The 21,113-nt window shown below is 40.2% G+C and overlaps 1 non-coding gene across 1 annotated transcript; it reads left to right on the forward strand.

The window, feature by feature from the left end:
* The first annotated feature begins 2,594 nt into the window (after nucleotides 1–2,594).
* Nucleotides 2,595–2,702, forward strand: LOC148577678 (small nucleolar RNA R71). The gene has a single exon (XR_015904700.1). It is a non-coding gene; the product is annotated as a small nucleolar RNA R71 (small nucleolar RNA).
* The last annotated feature ends 18,411 nt before the right edge of the window (nucleotides 2,703–21,113 follow it).

Here is a 21,113-nt window from a genome sequence, read left to right on the forward strand (position 1 = left end):
GGAAGGAATCCCCAAATACTGAAAAGTCGTCCACAAAGACTTCAATGAATTTTTCAATCATGTCTGAAAAGATAGATAACTCGCAGTGTTGGAAAGTTGCAAGCACATTGCACAGCCCAAATGGCATGCGCCTGTAAGCAAAAACCCCATATGGACAAGTGAATGATATTTTTTCCTGGTCTCTTGGATCAACCACTATTTGATTGTATCCTGAATAGCCATCCAAGAAGCAATAATATACATGTTCTGCAAGCCTTTCTAGCATCTGGTCCATGAAAGGGAGTGGAAAGTGATCTTTTCTTGTAGCTTCATTAAGCTTTCTATAATCATTGCACATTCTCCATCATGTGATAGTTTTTGTAGGTATGAGTTCATTCTTTTCATTAGGCACCACAGTGATGCCTCCCTTCTTAGGAACCACTTAGACAAGGCTCACCCATGGGCTATCTGAAATTGGGTAGATCACCCCTGTCTGCCAAAGCTTCATATCTTCCTTTTGCACCACTTATTTTATGACAGGATTCAACCTTCTTTGGACTTGAATGGAGGGCTTAGCATCTTCTTGCAACAAGATCTTATGCATGCATATGGATGAGCTTATCCCTTTCAGATCAGTCAGGGTCCATCCAAGAGCATCCTGGTGCTTTTGAAGCACTTTGATTAACTCTTCTTCCTGTTCTTGACTAAGAGCAGAGTTGATGATCACTGGGTAACTTTTATCACTTCCTAAGTATGCATACTTGAGGGTAGGAGGCAAAGCTTTCAGCTCCAGTTTGGGTGCTTCTTTCTCCTTCTTCCTCTCCTCTGATGTGCTTGGAATAGGCATTTCAGCTGAATTGAAATCAGCAACCTCAACATTTAACATGGAATCATCTTCTGTGATTTCTTCAAGTGCTTCTTCAAAGATTTCTCGCACCACAATTTCCACTGTATCCAACCTCATACACTCTCCTAGTGACTCCTGTGGATAGCTCATGGGGCTTGAATACATTGAACATCATTTTCTCATCATGTAGCCTAAGGGTAAGTTCACCCTTATGGACATCAATAATGCATGGCTCCAACAGTGGCTAAAAATGGCCTTCCCAAGATTATTGAAGCTTTGGCTTCTTCTTCCATATCCAACACCACAAAGTCAGCAGGGAAGATGAAGTCTCCCACTTTCACCAACAAATCTTGTACTATTCTATGAGGGAATTTCAATGATCGGTCTGCCAATTGGAGAGCTATTCTTGTTGGTTTGGCTTCCTCAATCTTCATTCTTTTCATCACTGTTAAGGACATCAAATTTATGCTAGCTCCCAAATCACATAAAGCTTTCTCCACTATGATTTCTCCTATGATGCAAGGAATTTGGAAGCTCCGTGGGTCCTTCAATTTTTGAGACAGCTTGTGTTGGATGATAGCACTACATTCCTTAGTTAATACCACAGTTTTATCATTCCTCCAACTTCTCTTCTTGGTCATTAATTCCTTTAGAAGCTTAGCATAGAGTGGCATCTTCTCTAGTGCTTCAGCAAATGGAATGTTGATCTGAAGTTTCTTGAAAATCTCCAAGAATCTGGAGAATTGGCTGTCCTTTGCATTCTTCATTAGGCGCTGAGGGTAAGGAGCTTTAGGAACATATGGCCTTAGGATTTCCTTCTCTTCAGGTGGATTGGGAGCTTGTACTTGTGCTTCTTCTTTGTCACTTGAACTTTCCTCTGCTTCCTCCTTTTGAGTTTCCTTTGAGGTCTCTTTCAATTCCTTTCCACTGCTGAGAGTAATAGCTTTGTATTCCTCTCTCGAAGTTATCTTGATAGCATTACAAGAACTATGGCCAGGGGCTTGCTTGGACAAGTATCCAATTTGTGCTTCAAGTTTCTGAATGGCAACATCTTAATTTTGCAGATTGGATCTCACTTCCTCCTTGAAAATTTTCATGTCTTGAGACTCCTTGCACAGATTGGTGACCATAGCTTCAATCCTGGATAATTTATCCTCTGATGGTGGATTGCAAATTGAATATTGAGGCTAATTAGCTTGGGCTTGATATGTTGGCTGAGAAGAATTATTGTATGGGTATTGATGTGATCTTGGGTTGGATTGTTGGTAGGTGTACTGGTTGGGATTATGAGGTTTGTGATCTTGGCCTTGGTTTTGTTGGTTTCCCCACCCAAAGTTTGGGTGGTTCTTCCAACCAGGGTTATAGGTTTTAGAATATGGATCATGAGCTTGCCTATATGAATTTCCAAGGTAATTGGCTTCCTCCCAGTTAACTCCTTCCTTTGTGTCCAACTCTCCTTGAGGTGATGGTTGAGTGTGGATAGCTGCAGTCTGATTCTTTTCCATTTGCTTGGTCATATCAACTAGTTGCTTGGTAATCATCTTATTTTGGGCCAAGATTGCATCCATATGGTTTAATTCCATGACTCCCCTGTTGTTGCTTCTGTCTGATGCATAAAAATACACATTGTCAGCCACTGTTCTATGACATCAATCGCTTCTTCAATGGTCTTCTTCTTGTTCAAGGAGCCTCCAGATGACTAGTCTATAGCCTTCTTCGATTCATAGGAAAGTCCTTCATAAAAGATATGTAATTGCACCCACTCATTAAACATCTCAGGCGGGCATTTCTTTGTCAAATCTTTGAATCTCTCTCAGACTTTATATAAGATCTCACCATCCTACTGTCTGAATGTCTGCACTTCAGTTCTCAGTCTATTCACTCTTTGAGGAGGGTAGAACCTTCCTAAGAATCTATTCACCACATCTTTCCAGGTTGTCAAGATTTCTTTGGGAAATGATTCTAGCCATTTAGATGCTTTGTCCCTCAAAGAAAATGGAAACAATAGCAATCTATAGGTGTCAGGATGAACACTATTAGATATAACCATATCACAGATCCTTAGGAATGTAGTGAGATGCTGCTTAGGGTCTTCTTGGGTACTTCCTCTGAAAGAACAGTTGTTTTGCACGAAAGTGATGAGTTGATACTTCAATTCGAAGTTATTAGCATGGATGGTTGGCTTTTGAATGCTGCTCCCTGATGAGTCCATATTTTCATATGTATTTTGGCTTGATTTGGATGGATTCTAGCACATGAACTCATACTTAAGCACTCAAATAGAATATTTTTGTGTTTGATCCCTAATTTGAGTCTAAATGTGAAAACATGCATTTTAATGCTTAGATTAGTGATTTTTAATTCCGTTTTTATGTCATTCGATGCCGTGATATGGTTTGTGAGTGATTTTAGGCCTTGGAGGCAAGAATGGATGGGCAAAAGCGGAAGAAAGCATGTAGAAAGGAGAAAACATGAAGAAAACAAGGAAAAGCACACACAGCGAAGTGTGCGTGCGCACAACCATGCGTGCGTGCACACAAGTGAGAATTTCCATGTGTGCGTACGCACAGGTCAACATTCAGCCAAGTGTGCGGAGGCACGCATCTGTGCGTCCGCACAAGTCCCAACATATGATTTCATTAATGATGCACGTGCTTCTTGAATTCTGAGGCCTTTTGGTCCATTTTGGGAGGCTTTGATACTGATTTTGAAGTGCTATATGAGGGGAGAATCAACACATCTCAACACAATTAGCTTACATTAGGTTTTAGTTTAGTTTTTCTTAGTATTAGGAAGCTTCCATAGGAGTAGGAGTAGGAGTAGTGTAGCATGGCTCTCTTAGGGTTTAATTTCCATAGGAGTAGGAGTAGGAGTAGTGTAGCATGGCTCTCTTTGGGTTTCATGCTTCCTTTATGTTTGATTTCTTATTTATGTTTGGTTTTGTTCATAGTTGGTTATAGTTTTCCATTTTGCTTTGCAATTTTCCATGTTTTACTTTCATGCATACAAGGTGTTTGTGAAAATGCCAACTCTAGATTTTAAGTAGATTTTCCCACCTTGGCTTGTGGTTTGAGTTCCTAGGATACTAGAGTCATAATGTCCGACATTTAGTGGTAATTCTCGGGTAGTTAGTTGACTCTTGTTTCCATTCACGCTAGCCTTTTATCAACTAGTTTGGTAAGTCGGTTAGGACTTATGGATTAAGGTCAATTATGCTTGCTTGATTTACTCCTCTTGTTGTGGTTGACTAGGTGAGATTGGCTCATCATAATTACCATAGTTGTGGTTATGGCGATGATAGGATTCCTTGGATACTTACTCCCAAGTCAAGATTCTTTATTTCGTTTATAGCATTTTCACTAAGTTTTGATCTTGTCTTCTCTTTACTTGCATTAATTACAATTTTGAGCATCTCTTGGTTCTTTTATTTCTTAGTTCTTTTAACCTTTCATTTCTCATTTGAAAACCCCCTTTTTCTCACAACCGAAAGAGCAACACTTCCAATTGCGTCCTAGGGAGAACGACTCGAGGTTGAAGTACTCTTGATCTCGGTCTATACTTTGTATTGAATTTATTATTTGATCGATGGTCAATTTGTTGGGTTAGGACTATACTTACAATGCCAATACTATTTTGATGATCAAATTCCTATCCTATGCAAATTGGCCGTTATCACTCCTACAATTTCCTGGGTTTGGACTGATATAGGAGCCTAGAACTCTCCTCTCTTGTCTAGCAGGGTTAGCTGCACCTCCTCTGGCATGATTGTTCACCTCTCCTTCATGACAGTTTTTCATATCCTTCTCCATGTTTATATCCAAGTCTTCCTCCTCTTCATATACACCAATGGCCTTCTTTCCTCTTGCTTCCCTTCTTAATCTGAAGAAGGTTCTTTCTGGTTCACTGTCAAAAGAGGTTGAAACCTCTCTCCTACATGTTTTACAAGTACCAAAACAGGCAGCAACCAGCAAGTGAAGATTTCACAGTTAATGAAAAAGTATGGTTAGAGCACTTGAGGTAATTAATCAAACAGTTAATGAGTCAGTGGATTAGTTTTACAGGAAAGTAATGAAATAAAAAAATAAAGAGAAACAACAAAAATTGCAGAAAGTAAATTTAATAGTAGAAATTGAAATTCAATTAACAAAAGAGAAGAAAAATGCTCAATCTAGTTATCCTCCAATTTAGTAATTGTCAATACAAAATCAATCCCTGGCAACGGCGCCATAAACTTGATGTCCTGAAAACTGTCTCTCAACAATTTCTACCGGCAAGTGCACCGGATTGTCATTAAGTAAAAACTCACTGTAGAGTGAGGTCGAATCCCACAGCGATTGGTTAGTTGATCAATGTTAATTGGAGAATTGTTCTAGTTCAACAAAATAACGATTGAATTGGAGTTGCAGAATGTAAATTGGCAGGAAACTTAAATTTCAAGAAATTAAAGGAACATAAATTAAATTGCAGGAAATTAAGAGCAGGAACTTAAATTGCAAGTAATTAAAGTGCAGAAACTTAAAATGCAAGAAATTAAAAGGGAATGGGGATTAAGGATGAAATTAAAGAAGCAGAATGTAAACAGAATGGGTAAGATCAAAGTAGGGGATTCATTAGGTTCAGGAGATATTGAATTCACCGAATCAAATCATTTTCATCTCTTCCTTAATCAATGCATTCATTGAATTTGCTTGGCAATCTTAGATGATTAGATCCCAATGTCTTGGCTCACCAGTCTCTCTAACCATGAACAATTGCCCAATGTCTTGATTTCACTGCTCATGGGAAGAGATTAAGTTCGATCATTGATTATACCACACAAATTCATAGATCAAAGTATTGGTAGGATTAAATGTCACAATATCCAACCAACCCCCAATCTAATCCAATGTGAGAAAGCAATGATGCTCGGAAAACTTGTCTCTCAACAAATTTCCTTCGGCAAGTGTACCGAATTTGTCGTCAAGTAAAAACTCACAATAGAGTGAGGTCGAATCCCACAGGGATTGATTGATCAAGCAACTTTAACTAGAGGAATGTTCTAGTTGAGCGAATCCAGAATTTGAGTTGAGAATTGCAGAAAATTAAATGGCGGGAAAGTAAATAACAGAAAAGTAAATGCTGAAAATGAAGAAATGAATGTAAATGACGGAAAGTAAATTGCAGAATTGTAAATGGGAATGGGGAAATTGCTCATAAGAGTAAACAACAGAAATTAAAGAGAATGGGTAAGATCAGAAATGGGGAGTTCATTGGGCTCAGGAGATGTTGCATTCTCTGGATCAATTTCATTTTCATCTCTTCCTCAATCAATGCGCTCATTGATCTCCTTGGCAATCTTAAGTGATCGAATTACAATTCCTTGTAATTCAATCTCTCAAATCTTGATCAATAGCCAATTCCTTGGTCAATTGCTCATGATAAAAGATGAAGTATGGTCACTGATTATACCACATGCATTTTCCAAATCAAGTGTTGAGAGGATTATAGTCACATATCCATCCAAACCCAATTTGGTCCAGCAGGAGAAAGCATTTCTAGCATGATCTCTTCATTCCTCTTTCAAGGTTCAGAGGAGATCCAAGTATGAATAGCTTCTTTTCCAAGATAACTACCCAATTGGATGAAGATCGAAAGCTTTCAAGTAAAATCAAGAGAAAAGATAGAAGAAGAATAATGAAAACTAGTATTGATCCATCAAATTACAACAGAGCTCCCTAACCCAATGAAAGGGGTTTAGTTGTTCATAGCTCTGGAAAATGAAAACAAAGATGGAGAATACATGATGAAACTAGAAGTGCAGAGAAAGTAAAATACAGAGAGTAATTCTATGCCCAAAAAGGGTCCCTATATTTTCCAACTCTCCTAAATAATTCAAAGCTACTCCTATATATACTACTCTTCTGCTCTTCTAGTTGGCTCTTCAAGTCTTGGGTCTGGGCCTTTGGATCTTCAGTTGAAGCAGTTATCTTCTTCATTGGGCTTGGCTTTACTTGCAGGGAGAAAGTGTGAAGTGGGCAGAGACTTTAGCTCAGGACGTTAGTGGTGTTAACGTTCAGTGAAAATATGGGTTCGAGAACGTTAGTGACATTCAACTTTTTCACTAACGTTCCTCACCCAAGTAAGAGCCACGTTAACCTCAACGTTAGTGGCATAAACGTTACCACTAACGTTGCCTCTATGTCCTTCGCGCACGTTATTGGGACTCAACTTTCCCAATAACGTTGAGAAGCCTCCCCCTTCCCTATGTTAGAGTCCACGTTAATTAAGTTAACGTGGCTCTTGTAACGTAGGCTTGCCAACCTTCGAGAACGTTAGTGACACTTAACATTGTCACTAACGTTCCAATGTGCCCCTTAGCTCCCACGTTAGAGTCCACGTTAACTAGGTTAACGTGACTTCTAACGTGGCTGTGCTAGCCATCTCCAATGTTAGTGACAATGTTGAATGTCACTAATGTTGGCTCATCATCCTTCTCCTCACGTTAACTTCCACGTTAACTAAGTTTACGTGGGAGTTAACGTGGCTCATGGTGGCAAGTGTGGGCTCCTTCCAACATTAGTGACAATGTTGGGTGTCACTAACGTTGGCGATCACCTTCCTTCTTCACGTTAGCTTCCACGTTAACTAGGTTAACGTGGGAGTTAACGTGGCTTATTGGGGCTTGTGTGGGTTCCTTCCAACGTTAGTGACAATATTTGGTGTCACTAACGTTGTCGACCACTTTGTTTCCTCACGTTAGCTTCCACGTTAACTAGGTTAACGTGGAAGTTAACGTGGATTAATGTGACTTGGCCAACGTTAGTGATAATGTTGAATGTCACTAACGTTGGCTTCCCCCCTTTCTTCTTAACGTTAGAGGCCACGTTAACTAAGTTAACGTGGCAACTAACGTGGCCACTTTTGAGCTTGGTCCAACGTTAGTGATAATATTAAGTGTCACTAACGTTGGCTCCATTTCCTTTCTTCCACGTTAGAGTTCACGTTAACTTAGTTAGCGTGACTCTTAACGTGGGCAATGATGGCTTGGAGAGCGTTATTGGCAATTACTTTTCTCATTAACTTTGCAAGTTACTCCCATTCCACGTTAGTGTTAACGTTAGTGTAACTAACGTAGCCACTAATGTAGTTCTTCTTTGCTTCCTTTGTCCTGAAATCAAGCAATAAAGTGCATCAAAGTTCTAGTCCAAGTCATGGGAAATGCAACATCCAATTTGTCCTTAAATTTATGCAAAATCCTCATGAAATCATGTAAAGTGCACAATGTATACTTGAATCAAGATGTAAGTGAATATCTACCCAAAACTATCTTATTTCCTAAGGAAATGCATGGAACTACCCTAAAAACAGTAAAGAAAAGGTCAGTGAAACTGGCCAAAATGCCCTGGCATCACAATACCAAACTTAAAGCTTGCTTGTCTCTAAGCAAGTACTGGAACAAGAGAATGATGAATGGAATGCCAAGAGAAATGAGTCATTCTTGTGGAAGTTATGTCCCTGGTTTTATGGTGGTTTCATGCATAGCAACTTAGGTTCATTCCTGGCTTTCAGACCTTTATCATGTCCTAGAAAACTCACTGTGATTGCATCTCATGAGAGTTTTATTCATTGATCCTTTTGTTGTTATTTCAGGGCTTATTTTTGTTCTTAAGCTAAGTGCTTTGTAAGGGGGCAACTCTTTAAAATAAGCTTTCAGTCAACACTCCCGAACCAGTTGGTTCAAGGTGCTGAGTGTTGAAGCACTCCTAAGGACTTACTTGCTCAAGTCTCTCCCCCATACATACACACCACAGGCATATAGTTTATTTATTTTCTTTTCTTGAGACCTTGGTGTCCAGCACCTCTCTGGGTTACTAAATGTTCTGTAGTGAGGGTTACTCTTGATAGTGGACTTTCAGCTGATAATCCCGAGTTAGTTAACCCAAGTTACCAAGTGATAAGGCACCCCTAAGAGCTTATTCATCCATGTAGATCCCTCACACAGGAGCACCACAGATACATGCCTCAAGATTAAAACCATTGGTGCCTAGCCTTATTGCTTACTATTTTTCTTTTATTTTTCAACCTTTTTTGTTCTTTCCCTTTTTCTTATTAGGATCTTCTTCTTTAGCTAGTCTCATGGGGTGTATTCAAGGCATATGATTCAGGACAGATAGTTGTCTTCCCACCTTATGGTTGAACCAACTTAGCTAACTTATGACTATACCATAAACTCATGAACTTATTCCATAGTATGAACTCCTCTCTGGTCTTTAAAAACACTCATTCTCTTTTTTCATTTGATTTAAAGGGACAAGCATACAAGTAAGCAAAGTAAGGGTGCAGTGACATAAGGACTAGCAATCATAGACCTTTTCAACTCAAAATCTTAAAAGATAGAATTAAAAAAGGTTCCAACTACGAGTAGCTATTAATCAAAAGTGCATTCGGACTTCCAATTTTTAACAATTCTGAGTATAAATGAATTAAGTAACAATACAACATTCGGGTGATGATTTCTAGTTGCCCTCTTTCTTTGTCATCATCCTAGTCCTTGCTACTTCACTTCCTTGGGTGAAGGTGCACCATTTCCTCATAAGATTCCTGCAAAGTTATTGGAAGTTGCTTGTTCCCAAAGTACTTGAGACATAGTTAGCTTGCATGTATGCTTGTGGCTTTTGAACTTAATTTGGTGTGTGAATACCAAACTTAGTTCCTTGCCCAGTACAAAACATTGCATATATGCAGAGAACCTCATATCTTGTTGTTAACAAAACAATTATTACTAAAGTCTAACTACATCTAAGTTGTTTCCCTTGATTGGTTGGAGCTAGCAATGTGTTTTAGGAGTGGGGTGTAATTCTAACTAATGTCTTTGGTGGAACACCAAACTTAGAATCACACTGTCACTCTTGAATTGTTTTGGTGTGGAACACCAAACTTAGCTCCTCGCAATACAGGGGAAACAACTTGTGATCCTTATTGAAATAAAGATAAAAATGAAACTACCTGAGGTTGGGTTGCCTCCCAACAGAGCGCTCTTTTATCGTCGCTAGCTCGACGGTTCCTCCTTTACTTGAGATGGTAATTTACTCTGGGGTTTTCCCCCATGTTGCCCAGATAATGCTTGAGTCTTTGTCCGTTCACTGTAAAAGTCCTCTCTGAAACTTCATCCATGATTTCGATGTGTCCATATGGCAAAACTTTTGTGACAAGAAAAGGTCCGGACCACCTTGATTTGAGTTTTCCTGGGAATAGTCTCAATTTGGAATTGTAAAGGAGTACTTGCTGCCCCTTTTCGAAACTCCTGGGTGCAAGATGCAGGTCATGTCTTCTCTTTGCTTTCTCTTTATACATCTTGGTATTTTCATAGGCTTGTGACCTGAATTCCTCCATCTCTTGCAGCTGCAAAATCCTCTTTGCACCAGCAGCAATGCTGTCAAAATTTAGTATCTTGATAGCCCAGACAGCTTTGTGTTCCAGCTCCAGTGGTAAATGACAAGCTTTCCCATACACTAATTGATATGGGGACTTTCCAAGTGGTGTTTTGAATGCTGTTCTGTATGCCCAAAGAGATCCAGCTTCTTCGACCAATCCTTTTTTGATGCACCCACAGTCTTTTCCAGAATCCTCTTTAGCTCTCTATTGGATATCTCAGTTTGTCCACTTGTTTGGGGATGGTAAGGTGTGGCTACCTTGTGTTTTACCCCATATCGTAGGAGAAGAGCTTCTAGTGGTCTGTTACAAAAATGGCTCCCTCCATCACTGATGAGTGCTCGTGGGACTCCAAACCGGCTAAAGATATTCTTTCTGAGGAAGTTCATGACTACCCTGTTATCATTCGTTGGGGTTGCAATAGCTTCTACCCACTTGGAAACATAATCCACTGCTACCAAGATGTACTTGTTTGCATATGAGGTTGGGAATGGTCCCATGAAATCGATTCCCCACACATCAAACAATTCCAGTTCCAAGATGAAATTTTGTGGCATCTCATTTCTTTTGGGCAAGTTTCCAGATCTTTGGCATTCATTGCAGCTCTTTACTAGTTCTTTGGCATCCTTGAAAAGGGTAGGCTAAAAGAATCCGCTTTGTAACACCTTAGCTGCAGTTCTATCCCCTCCAAAGTGGCCTCCATAGCATGAGCCGTGGCAATTCCATAGGACCTCTCGTCATTCTTCTTCTGAAACACATCTTCTAAGGATTCCATCTGAACACTTCTTGAATAGATATGGCTCTTCCCAGACAAAGTACTTTGCATCATTCATGAGCTTCCTTTTTTGATGTTTAATGATCTCCGGAGGCAATACCCCAGTTGCCTTGAAGTTGGCAATGTCTGCGAACCATGGTGCTTTGTGAACTATCATCAACTGCTCATCCGGGAAGAACTCGTTCACACTTGTATCAGGTGTTCCATCTTTATCATGAGGAATCCTGGATAGGTGATCTGCTACCTTGTTCTCTACTCCTTTCTTGTCTCTGATTTCAATATTGAATTCCTGCAGCAATAAGATCCATCTTATTAGTCTTGGTTTTGATTCTTGCTTGGCAAACAAATATTTAAGTGCTGTGTGATCTGTAAAAACAATCACTTTAGCACCAATGAGGTATGATCTAAACTTGTCAAAAGCAAAAACTATTGCTAGTAACTCCTTTGCAGTGGTGGTATAATTTCTTTGAGTATCATTAAGGACTTTGCTAGCATAGTATATCACATGGACTAAGTTGTCTTTCCTCTGTCCCAACACTGCCCCAACTGCAAAATCAGATGCATCACACATCAATTCAAACGGTAAATTCCAATCAGGTGGGAAAATGATAGGAGCAGAGGACAACCTCATTTTCAAATTTTCAAAGGCTAACATGCATGTTTCATCAAAGATAAATGGTGTATCAGATACAAGGAGATTGCTTAAGGGCTTGGCTATCTTTGAAAAAACTTTAATAAACCTTCTGTAAAAACCAGCATGCCCTAAAAAGCTCCTAATTGCCCTGACATCACTGGGTGGAGACAGTTTTTCAATAAGTTCTACTTTAGCTCTGTCAACCTCAATACCTTGGTTGGAAACTTTGTGACCAAGGACTATTCCTCCTGTCACCATAAAGTGACATTTCTCCCAGTTCAAGACCAAATTGGTCTCTTGGCATCTTTTCAATACCAAGGCGAGGTGATGTAGGCAACTAGGGAAGGAATCTTCGAATACCGAGAAATCATCCATAAAAACTTCAATGAATTTTTCTATCATATCTGAAAAGATAGAAAGCATGCAGCGTTGGAAAGTCGCAAGCGCATTACATAGCCCAAATGGCATGCGCCTGTAGGCAAAAACTCCATATGGGCAAGTGAATGAGTTTTTCTCTTGATCTCTGGGATCAACCACTATTTGGTTATATCCTGAATAACCGTCGAGAAAACAATAATATGCGTGCCCTACAAGTCTTTCCAACATCTGATCCATGAAGGGAAGGGGGAAATGATCTTTTTGTGTAGCTTCATTGAGCTTCTTGTAGTCTATGTACATCCGCCATCCTGTGACTTTCCTTGTAGGAATTAGTTCGTTCTTCTCATTGGGAACCACGGTAATTCCTCCCTTTTTTGGGACGACATGCACTGGGCTAACCCAGGGGCTGTCTGAGATTGGTTAAATTACCCCCCTTGCCATAACTTCATAACTTCCTTCTATACCACTTCCTTCATGATTGGGTTCAACCTCATTTGAGATTGAATGGATGATTTGGCATCATCTTCCAGCAGTATCTTGTGCATGCATATGGCCGAACTTATCCCCTTCAGGTCAGCAAGTGTCCAACCAATGGCATCCTTGTGCTGTCGCAGTACTTTGATCAGTTCATCCTCTTGATCTTTGCTGAGGCATGAGCTTATGATCACTGGGTAATTTTCATTTTCTCCTAAGTATGCATATTTGAGAGTGGGTGGCAGTGCTTTGAGTTCAAGTTTAGGTGCTTCTGACTTTTCGTTCTTTTCCTTTGGTGCACTTGGTATGCCAATTTCTGTTGTTGCAACCTCTTCACTTGATGTACACTCTTCTTCTATTATTCCTTCGGTTTCTTCAGACTCTTCTTCAAAACTGTCCTGCACCTCCTCTTCAAGTGAGTCCAACCTCATACATTCCCCCAGTTGTTCTTGTGGGTAACTCATGGCCTTGAACACATTGATTGTCATCTTTTTATTGTGTAATCTCAGGGTGAGATCACCTTTTTGGACATCAATGACAGCTCTAGCAGTGGCCAAGAACGGCCTTCCCAAGATAATGGAGGTCTTGGCTTCCTCCTGCATGTCCAGCACTACGAAGTCTGCCGGGAATATGAAATCTCCCACTTTCACCAGCAAATCCTCTACTACGCCATGAGGGAACTTGAACGATCTGTCTGCCAACTGTAAGGCCATTTTTGTTGGTTTAGCCTCCTCTATCTTCATCTTCCTCATCATAGCTACTGACATCAAGTTGATGCTGGCTCCTAAGTCACAAAGAGCTTTCTCCACTGTGATTTCCCCTATAATGCAAGGGATCTGAAAACTCCCAGGATCCTTCAATTTCTGGGGCAGTTTGTGCTTAATGATAGCACTACACTCTTCGGTTAGTATGACAATCTCATTGTTCTTCCAGCTTCTCTTCTTAGTCATAAGCTCCTTCAAGAACTTGGCGTAGAGTGGCATTTGTTCTATTGCTTCAGCAAAGGGTATGTTGATTTACAGTTTCTTGAAGATTTCCAAAAATCTCGAGAACTGATTGTCATCTCCCTTCTTCTTTAATTGCTGAGGGTATGGGACTCTTGGGACGTCTGGTTTCAGCACTCCTTCCCCTTTTTGTGAACTCAAAGTCGGAACTCGAGCTTCGTCCTGCTCTTCTTCCTCTTTATTTGAGTCCTCTTCTTGTGGTTTTTGGGGGGTTTCCTTTAGTTCCTTCTAACTCCGAAGCGTGATAGCCTGACACTCCTCCCTTTTGGTTGAGTTAGTATTATTGCGAAGGTTGTGGATGGGAATTTGCTTGAATAAGTAGCCAATTTGTGTCTCAAGTTTCTTGATGGCAGCATCCTGATTCTGCATATTGGACATCACTTCTTCTCGGAATACTTTACTGTCTTGAATTTCTTTGCCTATGCCTTCAAGTAGATACTCAAGCCTTGAGAGTCTGTCATCAAATGTTTGTAGATCGTGATTAGAGGTGGAAGGATGAGGTAAGTTATTTTGGTTTTGATGTGAATGTGGAGAGGTGTTGTTATGGGAGTGTTGATATGACCTAGATGTGAAATGTTGGTGAGCTGCATTGTTGGGATTTGGGCGTCCTTAATCAAGGCTTTGGTCTTGTTGATTTCCCCACCCAAAGTTTGGGTGATTCCTCCATCCAGGGTTGTAGGTCTTGGAGTATGGATCATAGTTTTGCCTAGGTGAATTCCCAATGTAGTTGGTTTGCTCCTGACTACCCTCTGCTTCTTCATTCACTCTTTCTTGGGTTGTTGATGAAGTGGCGATTGCTGCTACTTGGTTCCTCTCCATCTTCTTGGTGAGGTCAGCCAGCTGCTGGGTGATGAGCTTGTTTTGGGCCAGCAGAGCATCTACATTGTTTAGCTCCATCACTCCTCTTCTGTTCCCTCTTTCGGAAGCATAGAAATAGTCATTCTCTGCTACAGTTTCAATGACATCTATGGCCTCCTCAATGGTCTTCTTCTTGTTCAAAGATCCTCCGGATGAATGGTCCGCTGCCTTCTTTGATTCATATGACAAGCCTTCATAGAAAATGTGCAGTTGCACCCATTCGTTGAACATATCTGGTGGGCACCTCCTTGTTAGGTCTTTAAACCTCTCCCATGCTTCATAAAGAGTCTCACCATCTTGTTGCCTGAAAGTTTGGACCTCAGCTCTCAGTCTTTTGATTCGTTGAGGGGGGTAAAATCTTGCTAAGAATTTGTTCACCACATCTTCCCAAGTTGTCAAGCTCAACTTTGGGAAAGACTCCAGCCACTTGGCTGCCTTATCCTTGAGTGAGAATAGAAATAAGAGCAGTCTATAGGCATCAGGATGAACACCATTAGACTTCACTGTGTCACATATTCTCAGGAAGGTGGTTAGATGTTGATTGGGGTCTTCTTGGACACTTCCTCCGAACGAACAGTTGTTCTGCACAAGGGTGATGAGCTGTGGTTTTAGTTCAAAATTGTTGGCATGGATGGTTGGTTTTTTGAATGCTACTTCCACAGTTTCCTGGGTTTGGATTGATGTAAGAGCCTAAGACTCTTCTATCCTCCCCAGCATGATTTGCTCGTCCTCCTCCACCAAGGTTGTGAGCCTCTACTTCAGGATGGTTTTCCATGTTTTCTTCCATGTTTGGTTCAAAGTATTCCTCCTCTTCTTCAGCACCAACTACTCTTTTTCCTCTTGCTTCCCTTCTTAATCTCAAGAAGTTTCTCTCAGGTTCAGAATCAAAGGAAGTTGAAGCCCCACTTCTTCTCCCTGTCATACAACCAACAAGTACAAGCAAAGAGAATAGGGGCAGAAAGTATATCTGTCAGAATTACTGTTAGTGTGAGTGATGTAATATATCAAACAGTTAGTGGGTTAGTGAAATGAATGATAAATAACAAAGAAAAAGTAGGGGGAAGGGAAGAAATTAACTAAAACAGAAAGTAAATGACTCAAACAGAAAATTAAATCAAATGGAAATAAAATGCTCAATCTAGTTATCCTCCAATTTAATCATTGTTGATGCACAATCAATCCCCGGCAACGGCGCCATAAACTTGATGCTCGGAAAACTTGTCTCTTAACAAATTTCCTTTGGTAAGTGTACCGAATTTGTCGTCAAGTAAAAACTCACAATAGAGTGAGGTCGAATCCCACAGGGATTGATTGATCAAGCAACTTTAACTAGAGGAATGTTCTAGTTGAGCGAATCCAAAATTTGAGTTGAGAATTGCAGAAAATTAAATGGCGGAAAAGTAAATAACAGAAAAGTAAATGCTGAAAATAAAGAACTGAATGTAAATGACAGAAAGTAAATTGCAGAATTGTAAATGGGAATGGGGGAATTGCTCATAAGAGTAAACAACAAAAATTAAAGAGAATGGGTAAGATCAGAAATGGGGAGTTCATTGGGCTCAGGAGATATTGCATTCTTCGGATCAATTTCATTTTCATCTCTTCCTCAATCAATGCACTCATTGATCTCCTTGGCAATCTTAAGTGATCGAATTACAATTCCTTGTAATTCAATCTCTCAAATCTTGATCAATAGCCAATTCCTTGGTCAATTGCTCATGAGAAGAGATGAAGTATGGTCACTGATTATACCACATGCATTTCCCAAATCAAGTGTTGAGAGGCTTATAGTCACATATCCATCCAAACCCAATTTGGTCCAGCATGAGAAAGCGTTTCTAGCATGATCTCTTCATTCCTCTTTCAAGGTTCAGAAGAGATCCAAGTATGAATAGCTTCTTTTCCAAAATAACTACCCAATTGGATGAAGATCAAAAGCTTTCAAGTAAAATCAAGAGAAAAGATAGAAGAAGAATAATGAAAACTAGTATTGATCCATCAAATTACAACAGAGCTCCCTAACCCAATGAAAGGGGTTTAGTTGTTCATAGCTCTGGAAAATGAAAACAAAGATGGAGAATACATGATGAAACTAGAAGTGCAGAGAAAGTAAAATACAGAGAGTAATTCTATGCCCAAAAAGGGTCCCTATATTTTCCAACTCTCCTAAATAATTCAAAGCTACTCCTATATATACTACTCTTCTGCTCTTCTAGTTGGCTCTTCAAGTCTTGGGTCTGGGCCCTTGGATCTTGAGTTGAAGCAGTTATCTTCTTCATTGGGCTTGGCTTTACTTGCAGGGAGAAAGTGTGAAGTGGGCAGAGACTTTAGCTCAGGACGTTAGTGGTGTTAACGTTCAGTGAAAATATGGGTTCGAGAACGTTAGTGACATTCAACTTTTTCACTAACGTTCCTCACCCAAGTAAGAGCCACGTTAACCTCAACGTTTGTGGCACAAACGTTGCCACTAACGTTGCCTCTATGTCCTTCGCGCACGTTATTGGGACTCAACTTTCCCAATAACGTTGAGAAGCCTCCCCCTTCCCTACGTTAGAGTCCACGTTAATTTAGTTAACGTGGCTCTTGTAACGTAGGCTTGCCAACCTTCGAGAACGTTAGTGACACTTAACATTGTCACTAACGTTCCAATGTGCCCCTTAGCTCCCACGTTAGAGTCCACATTAACTAGGTTAACGTGGCTGTGCTAGCCATCTCCAACGTTAGTGACAATGTTGAATGTCACTAATGTTGGCTCATCATCCTTCTCTTCACGTTAACTTCCACGTTAACTAACGTGGGAGTTAACGTGGCTCATGGTGGCAAGTGTGGGCTCCTTCCAACATTAGTGACAATATTGGGTGTCACTAACGTTGGCGATCACCTTCCTTCTTCACGTTAGCTTCCACGTTAACTAAGTTAACGTGGGAGTTAACGTGGCTTATTGGGGCTTGTGTGGGTTCCTTCCAACGTTAGTGACAATGTTTGGTGTCACTAACGTTGTCGACCACTTTGTTTCCTCACGTTAGCTTCCACGTTAACTAGGTTAACATAGAAGTTAACGTGGCTTAATGTGACTTGGCCAACGTTAGTGATAATGTTGAATGTCACTAACGTTGGCTTCCCCCCTTTCTTCTTAACGTTAGAGGCCACGTTAACTAAGCTAACGTGGCCACTTATGAGCTTGGTCCAACGTTAGTGATAATGTTAAGTGTCACTAACGTTGGCTCCATTTCCTTTCTTCCATGTTAGAGTTCACATTAACTTAGTTAGCGTGACTCTTAACGTGGGCAATGATGGCTTCGAGAGCGTTATTGGCAATTACTTTTCTCATTAACTTTGCAAGTTACTCCCATTCCACGTTAGTGTTAACGTTAGTGTAACTAACGTAGCCACTAATGTGGTTCTTCTTTGCTTCCTTTGTCTTGAAATTAAGCAATAAAGTGCATCAAAGTTCTAGTCCAAGTCATGGGAAATACAACATCCAATTTGCCCTTAAATTTATGCAAAATCCTCATGAAATCATGTAAAGTGCATAATGTATACTTGAATCAAGATGTAAGTGAATATCTACCCAAAACTATCTTATTTCCTAAGGAAATGCATGGAACTACCCTAAAAACAGTAAAGAAAAGGTCAGTAAAACTGGCCAAAATGCCCTGGCATCAAGCAATTCTAGCATGAATTCCTCATCCCTCTCTCAAGGATCAGAGGAATTCCAATTATGATAAAAGAGAGAAGAAGAAGATGAAAACAATTATTGATCCATTGAATTACAATAGAGCTCCCTAACCCAATGAAAGGGGTTTAGTTGTTCATAGCTCTAAAAATGGAAATTGAATCTGGAAAATACATTGCAGAATTGAAAAGTTGCAGAAAGAGGAAAATTGGGCAAAGTTTCAATACATTGTGCCAGCTCCCCTAACTAACTTGAATCCTAAGCTATTTATACACTTTCTTCCATTGATCTTCAGTCTCTAAATTGGAATTTTGGCCTTAATTAAAATGGGTTGAAGTTCCTCCAAATGGCTTCTCTTGCTGTTGAGAAGAGATCTGCTTCAATTTGCAAAGTTATGATGCTCACGTTGGAGTCCACAATTGAGGGCCAACGTTGAGTCAAACGTCCTTTAGAGAAATTGGTTTTTGGATATTTTGAGCAATGTTTGACTCAACGTTAGAGTGCCAACGTTTTCTTGTACACCCGTGCGCGTGGATGGTACAATTTACCAGGTCACGCGTCCGTGCTGCCTATGCGTGCGCTTGTTTGGGGAAAAAATGCTCATCCACGCGTGCGCGTCTGCTATGCGTGTGCGTGGATGCAAATTCCCAAACTTCAACTTTTAAAACGTTTTCGAAGACGTTGGCATCAGCATTGGACCCACAACGCTCCCTCCAACGTTGATACATCCACGCATGCGCATTATATTCGCATGCGCATGGATTGCCAATTTTCACGCTAACGCGTACGCGTAGCATACGCGTGCGCATCGATGCGCTTTTTCAAAATTAGTATTTTGGAGCTCAGATCGCGCACGTTGGCCTCAACATTAGACTAGCAACGTTCCCTCTAACGTTGGCCTATCCACGCGTGCGCGTGAATTATCAAACCTCACAATCCACGCGTGCGCGTGGATTGTCTAAAATTCACAACCCATGCGTGTGCACATAGCACGCGTACACATCACCATAATTTTTCCAATTTTCCAGAAAGCCTTTTGTGTCCAGCGTTGGGGGCAACGTTGGCTCACCAACGTTCCCTCCAACGTGAATATCAGATAATTATGCAGAAGCTCCCCTATTTCATCCCTTTCAATGTTTGAGGCAACGTTGGTGGTCCAACTTGGCCACCAACATTGCTTCCTCTTCATCCTTTCCATGGCCATTCTTCAACCTCCTCCCATGCATTTCTTCATCTGCCATCAACCAATATATGCATCAAAGCCTTGCTAACATCATGAGAGATTTCATCATTCTAAGCATCCATGAATTTCTAACCCAAATGATTACTTATAGCTCAAGAAAGTGCATAAAACCTAATGAAATCAAAAGAAAAAGGCTAGTGAAACTAGCCTAAGATGCCTTGGCATCAGCTACTGCCACATTAAACATAAAAATTTGCTCGTCCTCGAGCAAAAAGTAAGAAAGGAAGAATTAGAATAGAGAATAAAAGAGGGAAAGAGAGGGGAGAATTCGAATGAGAGGTGGTGAACGAGGGAGAGACGCACGGCACACATATAAATAGGGAAGGGGGAGGGATTTTCGAAAATAATCATGAATAAAATATAGAGTTTTTTGAAAAAGATAAAAAAGGGATAAGTTGTTAAATTCAAAAGATAAGAAAAGATTTAAAGATGATAGAAAAGGCATTAAAGACAAGATATAGAGTATGAAAAGGATTTGAAAGTTTAATAAAAGATATGAACAAGATAAAAAAAGATTTTGAAAGATTTTGAAAACAAGTTGTAAAAGATATTAAATTTTAAAATGGATTTGAAACAATTTTGAAAAAAAATGTTGTAATTTTGAAATTAGATTGAAATTAAATTATTTGAACAAAATTTGATTTAAAAATCAAAGAATATTTGAAATTAAATTGGATTCACATGAGTTGAATCAAGATGAGATTGAAAAATTGAAGTTACCTCCATGCTGTCCGGCTAGCGTTTAAACGCCCAGGCGTTTAAAGCCAGAGTAGTGCTCCCTCTTGGGCATTAAACGCCCAACCAGAGCCTCTTGGCTGGCGTTTAACGCCAGGGATATGCTCCCTTATGGGCGTTAAATGCTCAGCCAGGGCCTCCTAGCTGGCGTTTAACACCAGGTGCGTGCTCTCTTATGGGCGTTAAACGCCCAGCCAGGGCCTCCTGGCTGGCGTTTAACGTCAGGATGATGCTCCCTCCAGGGCGTTTGAATGCCCAATTGCCACCCAATTCTACTTGCTGTTTTGCATCATTCTGTCTCTCTTTAAGAACTGTACATGAGCACTAACATTAGAATTAATTTAAAACATAAAAAAACTAATTAAAAAGAAAATTAATTAAAATGGAAACAACTAGAAAATCAATATAGTATGAGTGATTATTGGGTTGCCTCTCAACAAGCGCTTCTTTAATGTCTTTAGCTGGACTTCACTGTACTTAACTTAGTAAAAGTGTTGAGCCTCCTGGCTCTATTTCTCCTTCAATGTAATGCTTAATTCTCTGTCCATTGACAGTGAATCTTCTTTATTTACCTTGGAGTTCTATACGCCCGTAAGGTGATACACTAGTAATCACAAACGGTCCTGTCCAAATGGAATTTGAGTTTCCCAGGGAACATTTTGAGTCTTGAGTTGAAGAGTAGGACTTTCTCTCCAGGTTCAAAGACTCTAGAAGCTTACTTCCTTTCATGCCACCACTTTGCCTTTTCCTTATATATTTTTGCATTTTCAAATGCATCTAAGCGGAATTCATCCAACTCATTTAGTTGGAGTAGCCATTTCTCCCCTGTTATTTTATCATCAAGGTTGAGGAACCTAGTAGCCCAATACGCTTTGTGTTCTAGTTCCACTGGAAAATGACAGGACTTCCCATATACTAACTAATATGGTGAAGTTCCAATAGGGGTTTTGAAAGATGTTCTATATGCCCACAGAGCATCATCAAGCTTTCTAGCCCAATCTTTTCTAGAGGCACTTACTGTCCTCTCTAGGATTCACTTTAGTTCTCTATTTGAGACTTCAGCTTGCCCATTTGTTTGGGGATGATACGGTGTTGCTAC

This window comes from Arachis ipaensis, chromosome B1, assembly GCF_059453495.1.
Source record: "Arachis ipaensis isolate K30076 ecotype BB chromosome B1, ASM5945349v1, whole genome shotgun sequence".
NCBI classification, from domain to species: domain Eukaryota; kingdom Viridiplantae; phylum Streptophyta; class Magnoliopsida; order Fabales; family Fabaceae; genus Arachis; species Arachis ipaensis.